The 18,321-nt window shown below is 43.1% G+C and overlaps 1 long non-coding RNA gene across 1 annotated transcript in view; it reads left to right on the top strand.

Moving 5' to 3' along the window:
* Positions 1 to 1,022: 1,022 nt before the first annotated feature.
* Positions 1,023 to 18,321, top strand: part of LOC309647116 — a 29,393-nt gene continuing 12,094 nt past the window's right edge. Inside the window, exon 1 of the long non-coding RNA XR_014255818.1 lies at positions 1,023 to 14,023. This is a non-coding gene — a long non-coding RNA (uncharacterized lncRNA). The remainder of the gene's footprint in view (positions 14,024 to 18,321) is intronic.

Here is an 18,321-nt window from a genome sequence, read left to right as displayed (position 1 = left end):
TGAGGATTTCTGAAGACAGAGATTTTAGACAATGACTATGTAGCCACTGAGTTATAAAGGCTTGACTTTTGAAAGATCTCCTTTTACTCATTCAAGATCGGTAAAATCTAATCCACTTAAAACACATAGATGCATATACTCAAAGTAGTTTCCATAAAGAGTAGAGAAGGATCTGTATCCAGTAAATGTGACTTCCCTGGAGAACCAAGTGAGCTGCCTGTTTACAGGTGTGGTAGACAGTATCAAAGATGGCTGCCATCAGCACTGCTCCTCACTTCAAGAGGTGTAGCCTTAAATCTAGGCTGACGTTAGTGATTGCTTAACAAATGGAATGTGGCGGAAATGATATTCTGGGACTTTCAAGCCCAGGTCAGAAAAAGCCTTAAAGCTTCTGCCTGAATCTCTTAGAACAGTCACTCCTGGGATGCCTCAGAACCCAGCTGCCGTGTTGGGAGAAACCCAAGTGACATGGAGATGACAAGTGTAAGTAAGTGCCCTGGTTGACAGTCCCAGCTGACCTCTCAGCCGACAGTCAGCATTAACCACCAGCTAGACGAGTGAGCCATCTTGGATGCTCCTTTCTAACCTGGCCCTTGGATGACTGCAGCCACCCTAACATCCTAGCCAATACAAGGTAAACCAGAAGAGACACCCAATCAACTACCTGAAGATGAGAGATAATCAACAAAGTTTTGGGCTGTTTTGTCATATTGCAATAGATAACTTAAAAAAAAGAGAAAAAGAACATGATTGCCACTCTATATTTGCCAGTAATGGGGAGATATTAAATTGGTTGATTTTATATATTTATCTATCTGTTCATCCATGCATCCATTCATTCACCCATTCTTCTACCCACAATTCCATCCATCCAATTAACCATCTGACACTTACTGAACATCTACTGTGAAAAGAACAGTGGGAGACAAGAGTTTATTTTTTCATTCAACAAGTATTTAATTAGGATTTACTATAGGGGCTTCCCTGGTGGCACAGTGGTTAAAAATCTGCCTGCCAAAAAAAAAAAAAAAAAAAAAATCTGCCTGCCAATGCAGGGGACACAGGTTCGAGCCCTGGTCTGGGAAGATCCCACATGCCACAGAGCAACTAAGCCCCTGCACCACAACTACTGAGCCCATGTGCTGCAACTACTGAAGCCTGTGTGCCTAGAGCCCATGCTCTGCAACAAGAGAAGCCACCGCAATGAGAAGCCCATGCACTGCAACGAAGAGTAGCCCCTGCTCGCTGCAACTAGAGAAAGCCCACTCGTGCAGCAATGAAGACCCAACACAGCCAAAAATAAAAATAAATAAGTAAATAAATAAATTTATTAAAAAAAGAATTTACTATTGCTAGATATTGATCAAGGAGCTGTAGACAGATGAGAAAATGAGTTGAAATAAAAGAAATCAGAGTGATATGGTACCTGCTCATACTCCAGTGGGGGAAGATGGAAAATAAAGAGGTACCTAGATAACCACATGGTGTAATTTAGAAGAGTACTATAAAGGAAATAAAACAGCATTATAGAATAAAGATTTTCTGAGGTACGAAATTACTGTGACTGTTGTATGTGTAGATAGGATTATTAGAGAGGAGTTCCTTAAGAAAGTGGCATTTGAATAGAGACTTGAATGGCAAGGAGACAGCAGTGTGAAGAACTGGGGTGAGGGGAGCAGTTTCTCATGACAGAAAACTGAGCAAAGGCTCTAAAAGGGGAACAAGATTGGTATGGAGGAGGGACGGTGAAAAGACCAGTGTGGTTGGAACATCTGAACAAGAGAGAGAATAGGAGAAGAGAGGATGGAGAAGTAGGAGGAAGCAGGATCATGTGGGTTATAACAGGGATTTTGAATTTAATTTAAAATATACTGGGAAGCTCTTGCAGGATTTTAAGCAGGGGAAGGGTATGATCTGAAGGTAGATGACTCTTGCTGCGGTGTAGAGAATGAACTGCAGGGGAAGTGAGGAAGCCATTAGGATGCTCTTCCAGTGGTCCAGGTGAGGACTGGCGGTAACTGAGTTAGGTTGGTAGCAGTGGGGGTGGTGAGAGAAGGTCCTATTCAGAATGTGTTTCGGAAGCAGAATCAACAGAACTTGCTGATGGTCTGGATGTGAAGTGTTAGGAAAAGCAAAGAAGAAAGGGTAATTCCTATAACTACAGTCTTAGCAACTGAGAGAATAGTGGTATCATTAAATGAGATGGGGTAGACTGGAGAGAAATGAGTGTGTAGTGGGGGTGGGTAAGTTCTCTTTCGACCCTGGTAATTTCAAAACTCTCAGGCATGCTAAGAAAGGCACTGAATAGGCAGACGGAGACACATGCCTGAGAAAAAGAGGGAGAGCTCTGAACTAGAGTAGTCAGCATCTAGATTTTACATAAAGTCATAGTTGTGTTTCCCCAGCGAGAGTGTAGTGTGAGAAGCTAGCCAGGCACTTGCTGTATCTGAACGTTGTGAACAAACGGAGGACCCAGCAAAGGAGATTCAAAAGGAGCAGCCAAGTAGGTAGGAGCAAAACCAGCAGAATCTGTTGGGACAGAGCCAGGTGAAGAAGATGTTTAGGAAGGGAGTTGTGTGCAGTGAAGTGTCAAATGATGCTTAGAAGTTAGTCACATGAAGACAGGGAATACCCATTGGATTGGGCAAGATGGAAGATGCTGGTGAGCTTGACAAGAGTAGTTCCAGTGGGGTGGTGGAGACAAAATCCTGATCAAACAAGGTTAAAGAGAGAAGGGGAGATGAAGAATTGGAGACAGGAGAGTTCATCCTTTTAATAAGTTTGTCTAAAAAGAGAAAAAAAAATGGGGTAGTTGTTGGAGGGGGACATGGGGTTAAGCGAGGTACATATTTTGTTAAGATGGAAGAAATTATAGTATATTTATATGTTAATTGGAATAATCCAAGAAGGGGGAGAAATCCTTGATATAAGAGGCAGGTGAGATCATTTCAAATGCAAAATCCTTGAACAGATAGGAGGGGATGGGGTCTACAGCATAAGTCATGAGGCTGGCTTAGATAGGAGCAGGAACGATTTATATATGTTAATAGGTAGGAAGGCAATGTACACAGGAACAGAAACAAGCAAGCTTACGTTTTGTTGATGAGAAGAATTAGTTATTCTTATCTGATCTAATCTGCAGGTACTCAAGGCTTTGTAGGGGAGTTCAAATAAGTTGCCAGGGAGATAAATGGTATGAAGGGGCTACAGATGAAATGATATGGAAATCAGAAGAAAGGGACAGATGTTGCTTCCAAGAGGGGATTAAGAAAATAGATTTTTAATTTCTCAAGTTTAAAAAATTTCACTTAGATTCGAAGGTCTTTATATTGAGCATATCTGTAGTAGTAGTTACTGATTTTTTTCCTCTGCCTTCCCCAGATAGATACATACACATGTGCAAACATTACTACAGTCACACACAAATTGCCTTTCTGCTCCAAAGGTGGGCACCTGACCCTGCCTGGGCCAATTATAATACCCCATACTCTGGGCCTTTGAGATTGAACCAGGAAAGAGCATATGACCTAAGGCAGGCCAATCAGCATCTTTCACTGTGGTCATTTCAAGTAGAAACAAGGCAGGGATCTGTTTCTCTCTCCTTACCCAAGAATGCAATTCTTAGTCAGCCTCTGGCTGTGCTCTCTACATCATGGAGGAAGCCCATCTTAGTGGAAGTGAATGAGGTCAGCACATTGATAGAAGCAGAAATGAGACATGAAACCAAAGTCCTGATATAATTTTCGTGCTGCCAGAAACCCATCATATGGTTGAAGCCCATCTTCTTACCTTCTACGTTTTATAGGAGCCAATTACTTCCTGTCTTTTTACTGAAACTAATTCACGTTGAGTCTCTGTTGTTTGAAACTTAAAAAATCTCAACTAACAACTTATCCCCTAGCACATGTAGGGAAAGTCACCCGTCCTGTTCCTGTGACAGTCATGACCCCTCTCTGGCTTTCTTTCCCGTGAGCCTTTACCCATTCCCAGCGTTGTTATCAACACAATGAAATGCCCTGTTCAACTTCGACTGGTTAAAGAGAGTTGGAACATGGAGAAAAGTAATTCCCATTCCTGACCTCATATTTGGGTGTGAATTTCAACATGCCTCTTAGAGTTTAAGGACTTTTTGCTTTTACAAACTCTCCCTGGCTCTAGTACATGAGCCAGTAGCTATATGTACAGAAGAAATAAACTCTCTGGGTAGCACTTACTCCCAGTCTTCTTTCTAGGGAGGTTTCCTTTCATGAGACATACTGAGATAGGAGCCTCTGCAGAGAATGCTTTGAAACTGTGACGGTCACTGTTCTTCCTGAGGTACCTATTGGGATAACCCAATCTGACCTTCTTTTAGGCTCTCTTTTGGCTGCTCTTAGCATCTGACATTTGGGTTTGGATTAGGAAATTCTGTCTGAAAGCCACCACTCACGGGGAGGCTGTGCTTTAGAGAAAACAATGACCCCAACATTCAACCTCGGGCAAGTGTCAGAGGGACAAGTGACAGCTCGCGTGCTTGATTCTCTCCTCATGTTCAGTCCTGGAAGGGCACCTTGGGAGCCAGCAGTGCAAATTGGTCTGGGAAAGCAGACATTCCTTAACTTGGTCTAAGTGTGTGTGGGTTTGTTTCTCTAGGACAGGGGTCGGCGTGGGTTCTACAGTCACACCCAGGGTCCTTTCAGAGGAGCTCCAAGAAACTAAGCTCCCTGGGACACAGGGAGGTACTGGACAGCTCGTCCCCTTGGTCCTGATATTAAGCTCTCATTTCTCTGTAGCCTAACATATACAAGAAAGAAGTTCCTCTTCTTCCCAATCCAATCCTTGTGGTTGGGAAAACCAGAGTAACTTTTTGATAAAACAGGAAAGTCTGTGCCCCTTTTTGAAGGGGAGTGTGGCTGGAATGTCTGAAGAGTTGCTAGCTGTTGAAGGGTCACCATAGAGCAGCCCAGACATAAGCCTCAGAATCATCTTCTAAAATCCAGTCAACGGATCCTGGTCTCCTTTCGTCTGAATCTAACCTGGTCCAATTCTGATCTCTTGCCACTGTCTGTTCTATTTTGTACATCCCTGAAAATCTGTATTTTTGTATCTTTCATAATACGTTGGGCTGTTTTCTACCACAGTGTGCATTTGTTTTGGAAATCAGTTCCTGATTCTCCTGCTGTCCAGTCTCCCATAAACTTTATAGGGCCAACTTCTGGTCACCTTTCATTATGCTACTAATGCTTCACCTCCACCCAGAATGCCTCCTTTACTACCTCAGCCTGGGTCACATGCTCTCTCTAGGTTCCCATGTAACCTCACCCTGATTTATTATGATCATCTACTTATGGAGTTGTCTCCTGGTGTTTCAGTTTAGGCTTGATGGGGAGAAAGTGAGGGAAAATGGATTTGCTCTGGACTGTGTATGTCCCATGTGCCTGGACACAGGAAAGGTTCTGATGTCAGTCATCGAGTGAATATTTTTCTGAGGACTCAGCATCGGTTTACATTCCTGTGATGGAAGCAGAGATTCCCGTGTGTTCCTATTGCCAGTCGTCCTGGGATTAGGTGGCTCCTGAAGTGAGTGTTGGTCTGGACTTAGAGGAAAACATCTCCCTTTTGTGAGCCTTGGGTGCAAGTAGGGGACACAGTTTGGACAAATTTCAGTGAAATGGACTTAACTAGAGAAATTCTGGGGGCAGAGCACTCCACCTCAGGTCCCATTGATAGAGGCTAAGAGTGAGACTGAGAGCCAGCCCAGACCTGGCCAGGGGGCGTCAAAGCAGGAATTGTCGGTTACCCTATTATTATAATTCCCTGCTAGTGTCCTTGAGCTTTCAGTAAAATCTAATCAACAGTTATGTTTGCTTCTCTGACCTACCGTGCGGAGTTAGACAGGAGGGCATGGTGTATGCTTGAGATGAAGCAGGTGAGGAAAGAGCAGTGGCATCCCCCAAGGCCAGGGTGGGGACAACAGCAGTGCCAGCCCTGGTAGCCTGGAACCTGTGCCTGGGGATGCAGCTGTTTCTCACAGGTCATCAGTAGCAGCCAAAAGGTAAGAGCAAATAAATGAGAGCATTCTGTTCTTTCTCATATGTATAGGAGGCAGCTTGGAAATTCTAGTTTCTGGCAATAAAGTTGTCAGGAGTCCATGCCACCATAATTTGAGTTATAATATTCTGACTTAAATTTATTGATTTAAACCCGTGATTCTCAATGGGGGGTGATTTTGTCCACCAGGGGACGTTTGGCCACGACTAGACACATATTGGGATGGGTGAGTGCTATTGGCATCTAGTGGGTAGAGACCAGAGATGCTGCTAGACATCCTACAATGCACAGGCCAGCCCCTCGACGAAGAATGATCCAGGCCCAATGTCAGTAGTGCTGACTTAAATAGTGCCTGACTTAAGAGAAATAGAACAAAGAAAGCATTTGGGTTAAAGTCATTTTATTATTTAATTTTTACTTTGTAAAAATTGAAATATAGTTGATATAATATTATATTAGTTTCAGGTATACAACATAGTGATTCAATATTTTTATAGATTATACTCCATTTAAAGGTGTTACAAATTAATGGCTATATTTCCCTGTGCTGTACAATATATCCTTGTTGCTTATTTATTTTACACATAGTAGTTTGTGTCTCTCAATCCCCTACCCCTCTCTTGTCCCGCCCCCTTCCCCTCTCCCCACTGGGAACCACTAGTCTGTTCTCTATATCTGTGAATCTGTTTCTGTTTTGTTATATTCATTTGTTTGGCTTTTTACTTTCCACGTATAAGTGATGACATAGAGTATTTGTCTTTGTCTGACTTATTTCACTCCTGTTGATCTGTTCAGTATTATGACTGGTTAAGGCTCCCCCTACAGCCCCTCATCCCCTGCGGGAGAGTCTGCTTTCTCAGGGAATTCGGCTTCATGATGGCCGAGCTGAATATAGAACCTGCCAAGTGGAGATTCAACCTTGTTTACATTCTTGCTGGCAGCTCATGAAGAAGCGGCTGTGTACTCCAGCCATTATCTGAACCAAAAATAACACAAGACAATGATTAATTTCATCTAAAAATAGTCAGGCGCTAGCTCCGTCAGCCATGATAATCAGGCTCTGAACGGACTGTACTGCAGCGCTGGGGTGGAACCTGAGGACCAAAGTGAGGCACTAACCCGAGCCCATAGCCATCATCTGCTTTTTCTTTTCTTTTTTCTCTTTCTTCTCCTGTCTCTTCCGACCTTGCTCCTATTTTTCTCCTTCTCCTCTTTTTTCCGCCCTCCATTTCTTCCTTGTTCTGCATGATTCTTTCCCCCTCTTTCCTCCTCATCCTCCTTCTTTAAACACCCTCCACCACCTTTCCATGGCCACTAGTGTCACCACAACCTCAGTCTACAATGGATCCATTCAATTGTTTAGAGCACAGTTTCTGACAGCAGGATCTGTGTCTGTCCACTTGTGGCACATGATACAATGTTAAGTGGTATATAGATGACTGTAAGTTGTGAAGAATCCACTATTTTAATGTTTTAATTATTTTTTTAAGAAAAAAAATTAGTACACTTAGCCCATTATTTCATGGATGTTAGTGTTTAAGATGGGACCAAAGTTACGTATTTAAGCTAAAAAAGAGTATCTCAATTTAAAGAGAAAGTTAAACATATATATGTATAACCAAATCACTTTGCTGTATACCTGAAACTAACACAATATTGTAAATCAACTATACTTTAATTTAAAAAAAAAAAAGGAAAAAACAAGAGAAAGTTAAGTAAGTTAAGTAAATACTGCCTTATATTAGGATGAACTCTATGAAACTGTTAATTGGCCATTTTTGAGTTACAAAAATGTCAATTTCATATTATTTCACCTAATAGAATAAAACCCACGTTCTTCAGTGTATAAAGTCCCTTACTGTCTGGCCCCAGTTTATCTTTCAATTTTGAGTTTCCAATTTTACCCTAGATGAGCCTTCTGCTTTAATTAGGGCAGCAAATATTTACCAAGGACCAACTGCAGACTCGGCACTGGGCTAGGTCTTAGCAGTGCAAGGATGATGTGAAATCAACAGTTCCCATCCTGAAGGAGCTTACCATCAACACGAGGAGACAGATACATGGTTTTAGGAAAAACATAAGTATTGATATGTGGGTTTCAACTGGTATTGCCCACTTAGAGATATTTGGAAAAATGTGTGGAGATTTTTGGTTGTCACAATGACTGGGGAGTATATTTAGGGAGTGGGGGTCAGACATGCTAATTTTCCTACTATGCGTGACGTAGTCCTACTGGATTGCTCAATGACGGACAAACTCATCCCAAATGTCAATAGCAACCCCACGAGAGACACTGATGGGAACTACAGAGGCCACGGAGGAACAAGGAGAAGGGGCGTCTCGCCAAATCTGGGAGTTCAGAGAAGTGTTCTCGGAGGAGGAGGAGGCATCATGCTGAGTCTGGAAGGAGGAAGATCTGGTTTGTGAATCCAAGTGGGAAAGGCCTTCTAGGCAGAAGGAAAATGCAAATTACTTCGGGAGATTTGAGTCAGCTTAGCTCCTGTTTGTTCCTCACCTGGCTTCTACTGTGTCCTGCATTTGGGCATATCCATTCTCTAGGAGATTTTATCTCCGTCTTCAGAAACTGTTCCCATTCTTCAATAAGTAGCCCCTATCCTATTTTCTTATAAAGTCCCCTTATTGATTCAGTTGAGGGCAATTTCAGAAACTGTTCCCATCCTTCAATAAGTAGCCCCTATCCTGTTTTCTTATAAAGTCCCCTTATTGATTCAATTGAGGGCAATTTCTTTCTAGGCCTTTTTGACCCCGCCAATGCTTCTTGCCTTTGCCCCTTTCTTCCCTCCCCTTCTTGGTTGTGAACTTTTTGAAAGGAAGAGATGTTTTATGCTCCTGTTTTTTTGAACTTGGCAAGCAACAATTAATAAATGATATTAAATTTGTCTTGTAATATATAGGCAAATGCATTCTGTTTCTTTTTTAAAGATAAAAACATATTTATCAAATTTGTTCCTCAGAATGGCCCAGTGAAACTGTTTTGCAGGTACTTTAATCCTATTGTGTAGGTCAATAATTCTCAACTGGGGACAATTTTGCCTCCCGGGAAACATTTGAAAATGTCTGGGGACATCTGTGATCATCATGATTGGGGAAGGGGTGCTACTGGCCTCTAGTGTGTAGAAGCCAGGAATGCTCCTAAATATGTTACAATGCACAGGACAGCTTCCCACAAAAAGACTTATTTGGTCTGAAGTATCAGTGGTGCTGAGGCTGAGGAACTCTGGTATTGATTAAGAAATGCGACTAACTTCCTGAAGGCTGTACAGCAGATTGGTGACAGATCTACCAGACTTTAGGACATCAGTACCATGAAGGAGTGGAAGACGAATAAACGAGGAGCCCAGCGACCAAGCTCACAGTTTGACCGACTTACTAGAAGGTCCTGGCTCACATCTCATAGTCCTGCTTTGTCTTCCATTGCCTCCTTCTTGCCTCAGTTGAATCTCTAGTCGCCATGCTGTTTTTTTGTTTTTTTTAAATTTTTTTAACATCTTTATTGGTGTATAATTGCTTTACAATCGTGTGTTAGTTTCTGCTGTATAACAAAGTGAATCAGCTATACATATACATATATCCCCATATCTCCTCCCTCTTGTGTCTCCCTCCCACCCTCCCTATCCCACCCCTCTAGGTGGACACAAAGCCCCGAGCTGATCTCCCTGTGCTATGCGGCTGCTTCCCACTAGCTATCTATTTTACATTTGGTAGTGTATATATGTCCATGCCACTCTTTCACTTCGTCCCAACTTACCCTTCCCCCTCCCCGTGTCCTCAAGTCCATTCTCTACGTCTGTCTTTATTCCTGTCCTGCCCCTAGGTTCATCAGAACCTTTTTTTATATATCTATACAATGGAATATTACTCAGCCATAAAAAGAAATGAAATTGAGTTATTTGTAGTGAGGTGGATGGACCTAGAGTCTGTCATACAGAGTGAAGTCAGAAAGAGAAAAACAAATACCGTATGCTAACACATATATATGGAAGCCATGCTGTTTTTATTTTGTCTGTGACATTGGGCATATTCTTTAACCTTTGAACCCTCAGAATCTTTATTCATAAACCTAATAAAATCTCCATCATGGAATCGGTAAGAGATTAAATGTGATAGTGTACATGGAAGTGTGCAGGTGGTATTTATTATGTACCTACTGTGTGCTGGGTACAATTCTAAGCACTTTGTAGGTATTAAGTCATTTACTCCTCCCAATAACCCTGTGGAGTAGGAACTATTATTAGTTCCATTTTATAGATAAGGTAACTGAGACTCAGGGAGGGTAAGTAACTTATTGCAGCATCACAGCGCATCCACTGGTGTAGCTGGGATTGGAACCCCGGATCCACGTGCTGAGTCACTATATACACCACACACTCCATATTTGTGTCCGGGCACCATATTCTTCTGCCTCTTCCCACTGGTCACTTCTGCCCTCTGCTATTAAACGCTTGCATGCTGCTATGCGGGGGAGGGTGCCTGGCTCACAGCCCACATTTCTGTTCTGCCCACCTTAAGCCTGAAGTGGGTCTCCAATTGCCAGGTTATATCTACTTGTTCCCTACATCAGTAAGACCCAAGCTGTAACCAGTTCTAACAACCTAAAAGGTCATCAAGGAAAAGTCACCAGCTCAGATCCACTCAGCTAGCCACAGCGGGTTTTAGAGTATATTAAGCTTCTAGCTAGGACTATCATAACAACGTTCCACAAACTGGGTGGCTTACAACAACAGAAATTTTGTCTCACAGTTCTGGAGGCTAGACGTCTAAAATCAAGGCATGATCAGGGCCACGCTCCCACTGAAACCTGTATGGGAATCTGTCCTCAACTCTTCCTGGCTTCCGGTGACTGCCAGCTTTGGCACCCCTTGGCTGGCAGCCATATCACTCCAGCTCTGCCTCTGTCATCACATGGCATTCTGTGTGTGTGGGGGGGGGGGGGCTTGCCTCTTTTTGTAAGGACACCATTCACACTGGATTAGGGCCCAGCCTATTCCGGTATGGCCTCACCTCATCTTGACAAATTACATTTGCAATGACCCTATTTCCAAGTAAGGTCACCTTCTGAGATATTAGGGCTTAAGACTTCAACATACCCTTTGCTCTCAGTGGGGGACACAATTCAAACCCATAACATAGGACAAACTTCTTTCTGTCTCTGTCATCCCAGAGGATGGGCTCTGCTCATGACTTGGCCACCTCTGAGCTTCCCTCTGCCTTCCTCAGTCTCTGTGAGGCAGGTAGTATGTTTGTAGCTTCTTAATCTTCAAGGAAATGAGGTATCGCGTGTCCTTGTCAGAATCCCTGCCATTTCGTATGTTAGTTGATCCAAATAAATGAGCTCTTGAAGAAGTACCATCTGGCCCTGCTGAGTCACTTTCTCAAGTGGCCCCCGTCACTGCCTCCCATCAGGGGCATCCGTCTCTATTGATGCCATGGTTACCAGAGCTCGTGGGTAGAGCCCAGCCTGCTGCCCACTCAGATCCAGTTCTGTGCATCGTAGGCTTGAGAGGTACCCCCAGGAGGTTATGATCCAGCCTTCCTCAAATAAAACGTTGTTGCTCAGTGTCTCTAAAAGTGATGTTACAAAGATCAGTCGTCACTCTTCCTTTCCCTTGTCTTCTTTTATAAAAATGTGGGTTTAGTAGTAAAAAAAGAGTTTATTACAATAACTTCCATGGAAATTAAAACAGAAAAGTGTTCACCACAGGTCTACCAGAGAAGAACTGTTAGAAACTTCATTTCCCAATTTTAGTTAAAGGCATGCATATTTTTATATTCACTACAACATATATAAAATGTTCTGTTCCATTTTTTCTACTTTAATATTTATTTTTAAAAGGAAAATTTTACATTGCAACATGCTCATTCTAATGACTGCAAGATCTATCCATTGGGTTAGTTTACCCAATGGATAGATCATTGAATTTAATTAATCAAAACATTTTATCAGGCATATAAAGTTTGTTTTTTTTTTTTTTTTAAATAGCAAACTGTAAATATGCTGCAATGAATTTCCTTGTACAGGGTTTTTTTTTTTTTTTCCTTTTTTTTATTTGAATCTGTGCCTTGGTGCAAGCTGCCAGGGGAATTCCTTGGTCAAAGGCATGACTATATTGATTCAATTTATTTTACTGATTTGATCTCTAAAATTATTTTTTCAATGTATTTGTGTTCCTTTTCCCCTGTAATCCTACAAGCACTGGGCTTTATAATTTTAAATTTTCTTCTAAAATTATTTTAGGGGGTTAAAATTGATACCTTAATATAGTCTTAATTTGCATACCTTTGGTTAGCAGTGAGAACAAACACCTTTAAAATGCATCTTACTGTCTCTTACTCCTGATGCATGTAAGAGACATTGGTTGATGCTTCCGTCCAGGTGACGTCTAGCGATGAATCCTTTCTAGCGGTCCACACCTGCACCGAAGAGAACAAGCATCATCTCCTCCTCCTCCTCCTCCTATTTCTGCCCTTCTAGCAAGCTGTTTGGGACCTCAAGTAGCTGTGAGGCAGTGGAGTTGTCTATGTACTTTAGCTCTGCTCCTTCTGTTAACCCAGACTTTCATGGCCCAAAGGGACAAGAAAAGTGCAATGCTTATCATCTAGCATATGCTACCTTTGGGAGCGGTGAGGTATTCACTCAAGTTCCTTCTGCTGCACTGACTATAGGATGCTGTTAGAAAAGCAGAGAGGAGTTGGGGTGATTTGAATCGGGAAACTGACACCATAGTAGTAAGTGTCCCCAAGTCACAAACCAAAATACACTAGCATCGAAAAGCAAACCTGTGGTCTCAGTTAACTGTATTCTAAATACAAACCTATAGTAAAGTTTTGCTGGGAAGGAGAACGGGGACAGAGAAGAGAAGGAAGACGTGAAGGAAGAATGAAGGCATACATCGGACTCTTGGATATACAAGGGTCAGCAGACATTTCTGCAAAGGGCTAGATTGTAAATATTTTAGGCTTTTGGCCACACGGTCTGTCACAGCTACTCAGCTCTGCCATTGTAGCAACAAAGCTGCCGCAGACAATTCTTAAAAGAGGGTGTGGCTCACTCTAACCTTATTTATGGACACCGAGATTTGTATTTCATCTGATTTTCTTGTGTGGCAATATATCATTTTTCATTTGATTTTTTGACTTTCACCATATGCAAATGTAAAAACTACTCTTGGCTCACACATCATACAAACACAGGCAGTGGGTTCAACTGGGCCCATGGGGTGGAGAGGCTGATCTCCGGGCTGTAGTATCAGAGAAGAGGGCATGGTGTTGTGAAGTGGTTTTCAATCTTCTTTTAGCAGGAGACCTATTTACAAATCCTGCATTTATAGTAAGTGAAAGCATCCCTGCTCCGGTAAAGGAAAGGAGAGGCTGGAGGCTGTTTCTCCTTCTTGCTCCTTCTCTGCTCCCTCCCACGCCTAAGGCAACCTCTGGATCACCTATGGTTACAGAAATCAGGCTGATTTAGAAATCCTGAGACCAGATTTTAGTCATTCTTCTTCTACTCTGAGCACCGTGCAAGTGATCAATCCACTTAGTGGATGGAGGACTGGTTTCTGAGCTCACTGGTTTCAGCTTCCTTTTTCTTAAAAATCAAGTCAGAGTTGAAGAGGGAACAATGGAAGGATCTCTGAGGTCTCTTCCAGCTTCAGCTGATTCTGGGTTGTCTACTCTCCAATACTGTAAAGGTCCTCATTGAATTTGATGAATATAGATCATGGACTTAGCTTCACTCAATTAATTGTTTGTTTGTTTTTTTCCTCAAACTCTTGCTCCTAGGTTGATTAGACAGAATTGGAAATCAAACATGAAGAAACAGTGGGTGTGGTAATGAGGATGTATTGATAGTGGATTATCTAAATTTTTTTTCCTGTTCCACTAATTGAAAAACATGGAGTGTTCTTTAACGGGAAGACCAGTTCTTTGAAATTTGGAACAATGCATTTTCTTCATTGCCAAAAAGACCCTGAGCACAGTAGGTATTTTAAAAACTGTTCCTGATGCTGATGTTAGTAATGATGGCGACCCTTCTGACTACTTGCTGGTTCTGCTACAACCACACTAGCTTACTTTCTTTTTCTCAAATACACCAAGCTCATTTCTGCCTCAGGGCCTTTGCTTTTCCTCTGTCTGGAAAAGCAGAGTCCTATGTCTTTACGCCGGCGACTGTCTTCATCTAGGTCTCAGTTTTCACAGCAGCTCCTCGGAAAGGTCTTCCCTAGACATCCTGCATAAACAGGATTACCTCCTTTCCCTTTCACTGTCCTGTGTGGGAGCCGGCATTCAATGAACCTAACCTCTGGGTGACACACCCATGCTGTAGTCCCATCTCGCGCTGAGCTAGGGTTGGTCTGTGTGACTGATTGCATGTGTCAAAATTGATGGTATAGCACTTCTAGGGTTAGGTTATAAAAGACCATGGCTTCCATCTTGGGTATGTGCTATCTCTTTGGGATCATTTGCTCTGGGGAAAGCCAGCTGTCACGTTTTGAGGACATTAATGCATCCTATGGAGTGGTCTATGTGGAGAGGAACTGAAGATTCTGGCAGCAGCCAGTGAGGAAGTGAGACCTCCCACCAACCACGTGCATGAGCTTAGAACAGGACCCTCCCCCAGCTGAGTGTTCCAATGAGGCTGCAGCCCCAGCTGACTGACTGACTGCAATTTCGTGAGAGAGTCTGTGAGCCACAACCATTTAACTAAGCTGTTCCCAGATTCTTGACCTGCAGAAACTATGAGCTAACATTTGTTGTCTTAAGCTAAGTTTGGGGGTAATTTGTTACACAACAATAGATAACTAACATATTGTGATTTACTTTCTTTGTAATGCTTTTCATTATCTGATACTGCCTGATTGACTGAGTGGAGGAGATGGAATTATAAACAAGTAATTTATAACGTGCTTTAAGTTCGATGAGAGACTTATGTCTGAGGTAAGTGTAGGCCAGTAGTTCTCCAGGTGTGATCCCTGGCCCAGCAGCAGCAGTATCACTGGGAATGTAATAGAATGAAAATTCTTGGGTCTCACATAAGACCTACTAAACCAGTAACTCTGGGCATGGGGACCAGAAAATTGCATTTTTACAAGTCTTCCAAGTTATTCTGAAACACACTAACATTTGAGAGCTACCGGGGTAGCATTATGGGAGCATGAAGGAGGTCAGCTATGCTGGCCTCAGACCCAGGATAAAAAGCAAGGACACCAGGAAGACATCCTGGAGGAGGAGGCACTTTAAACAGTATGTAAAGATGATTTAAGCCCTCAAGATGTGTGCAATAGCAATAGCAATCAAATGATAAAAGTAAAGAGCAGAGGATTTCTTTTTTGAAAATTTTATAAAAGTGACTCTATTCCTCGGTACACTGGGAAGTGTTCGTAGCAGAGTTGACAACTGTGCAGGAGTTTTCCAAGAGAAGGAAGCGCAAAGAGAATCCCAGGCAGAGGGACCTATGTGAGAGAAGGCCCGGAGCTAAGGGGCCTGCTGTGATTACATCAAAGGGTCATTAGCTGCAGGTCGTGGCAAGTGATGAAGCTGAACATGTAGGTTGGAAACAAATTGCTCCAAACTAGGCAAAGGATCCGGGGTGTGGACAAAGCGAGATGAACATAGAATTGCCTGAATTTACAGCCAGATGGTGGGATGGCGTGCATCTCTGAAGAGGCAGGGATGCCCCTGTACCAGGTGGCTGTCAAGGCGAAAGGAGGGAAAGGTGGCTGTTCTCTTCCCCTTCAGTGACCGCACTGCCTCGGGCACTGGCTGCCTTGTCTGGGGAGGTGACAGGCCCCCCCCCCCTCCCAGTCCTCCAGGCAGCAGCGGCTGGCAGGTTTGATGGCAAAGGGTGAGTTGTTATTGGGACCAAGCAATACAGAGACACTCCTTTCACTGCGCCCAGGAGGTAAATCTTGTTTCTCCACCAAGACTGCCTTTGCCCTTCTGTCTCTCCCAGGTACTCCTTCCCCAAAAGGAAACCCTACCTGCCCCTGCCTCCTAGCCTTTAATCAGCTTAGGAGCAAGTGCTTTCCCATGTAGCTTGCCTTTTAGGGGCAGAGGGGCAGAACGGACTGCTCACAGCATGACTTATACGGATGTCCTTCTGTGAAGTCGCAGGGACCATGCTGTGCCCAGAACAAAGAGGTGTGAATATTCAACCACTGCTTTGCAGCCTGGGATGGCGTAAAGCTGGTTTGTTCCAGAGGGATTTGTTCTTCACACGCAGGCCCACGTGATTGTGTTCCTAGGGAGGTCCCTTGACCCCTCGTGGTCACTATTCATTTCTGTAGACACTCTGTGTTCCAGGAGCTAAGCCGCACACTTCCTCTAAACACTAACTGAAAGGATAACAGACCAAGTGACAATCAATGAATGGATGAATGAATGAATGTTATGATAAGTAGAATGTGGACTTCAGATACATAGTTTACATCATAATCTTAAGGGAAATTCAACATAAAAATGACTCACCTGAACACATGCACATTTCAGAATATTGTACCATTGTGAGATGCAGCTGCTGTTGATGAAGAAGAGTATTATTTCCAGATCCTTCCTCATCACTGCCTGGCGAGGGAAGCCAGAGACACTGTGTGGTTCTAATGTCCACGTAGCAACTGTGCAAGAGGTAAATCCAGCCAGCCAGCCACCTGTCCGCCCATCCATCCATCTATCCATCCATCCAACAAACATTAATGTCCACCCTTTCAACAAAAATTATGTGTTTTAAGTACTCAGCTTTCTGAGACAAATAAGACAAAACTCCTCCACCCCCAAAAGCTCTGAGTCTCAAAGGGACAGGCATCTGTGAGCTACCCATAACAAAGCATGATAAATGCTTTGCTTGAGGGATGAGCAAAATGCTGAGAGAGCACAGAGCAAGGGAACAGTGCAGTAAAGCAATGTGATTCTCAGGAGAAGAAAACCTGCATTCACAGGTGTAGATGCATGCCACTTTCTGGAGCTTCTTCAGATCTGAGCAGTCTGTGGCTTACTTTCATAGGAAGACAATAGCCTTCCTTATCCCACTTGCTTTGTCTTGTCTCTGCAAAGCCCAACAGCCTATGTGAAACAGCCTGAAGGTTGCATTCTTTACCAAAAAAAAAAAAAAAAAAAAAAAGAATAGGCAGCCAGCAAACAAGAAATCTGTGCCTCAGACAGGTCGTCTCTGGGCAAGTCACGTAATAAATGTGTTCCAGGGGTGCACCCGGACGGACCTGGACATTTACAATAAAATGTAAGAGGCGTGGGGATCCTTCTTTGCTGGTGTGCCGACTCATGGTATGAATTCGGAGGACAAGAAAGGCTGACTCTCTGATTCCACTATCAACACTATGCCTTTTCCTAACATTTTGATATAGTCTCATATCTCATATCGGCATGTAAGCTGCTAGCATTCCTTTCTACCTCACTGTGGCTGAGAGGACTGGTCAGAGGTGAGTCTGGAAAGAAAAAGGTATTTTTATTCCACTCAGTTAACATTTATGGAGAGCCCTCTACGTGATGAAGCTTTGGAGATGTCAAGATGAGGAAAATACTCAATGTGTGTTCTCAGGAATTCTTGGTCTGGTGGGGAAATGGCAGTAAACAGTCACACTGCAGGATGGAAAAGGGCAAGCTAGAGGCGACACAGCATCATTTCATCCATGGTGGGGCTGGCCTACTGAAGAGTGGAGCGACCCAGATGCCTGCAGGTGTTGGCATCGCTCTAGAATTTTGCTGAGGTTGAGCCTAAACTGGGAGCCCGAGCTAATTGCAGTATTTTGTATGATCCTGGTATTTTTCTAGAGGAGTGATTTCAGGACTTTTTCATGTTTTATTCAAAGAAGTGCATCTCTCAAGAATAATCCTGAAAATGACATCATGATGGATAGAAACAACTGAAGATTAGTTTGTTGGAAGTTTCGACTAATGAGGTTAAGATTCAGCAGATGTCAGACATCAACATAGAAGAATTTCAAAAGAAATATCTGAGAATCAGTTTTACTAATTTAAAAAGCCTTTTCTCTCCAGTGGAATTTAAAATGACCAGGAGCAAACCGAGAGAGAGAATTACACTAGGGCGATTTTGGAGAGCTGTTGAAAGGCTGTGAGTCCCTCTCTAAGGAGGGGGTTATGGGTGTCTACCCCTCATTTCAAGCTAAGTGAGAGGGGGCTTCCGTGAGCCCATGCAGAAAGCTTGATGTGTGTCTCTAGGAGTTGTGGATGAGTTGTGAGTTGATGACTGACTCCTTCTAGAGAACTCCAGCATGAAAGTGGAGTGACTTCACCTTCCCGTAC

The sequence above is a fragment of the Balaenoptera physalus genome (genome assembly GCF_965194825.1).
Source record: "Balaenoptera physalus genome assembly, chromosome: 17".
Lineage (NCBI taxonomy): Eukaryota > Metazoa > Chordata > Mammalia > Artiodactyla > Balaenopteridae > Balaenoptera > Balaenoptera physalus.
This window is presented reverse-complemented; position numbering and strand designations above follow the sequence as displayed.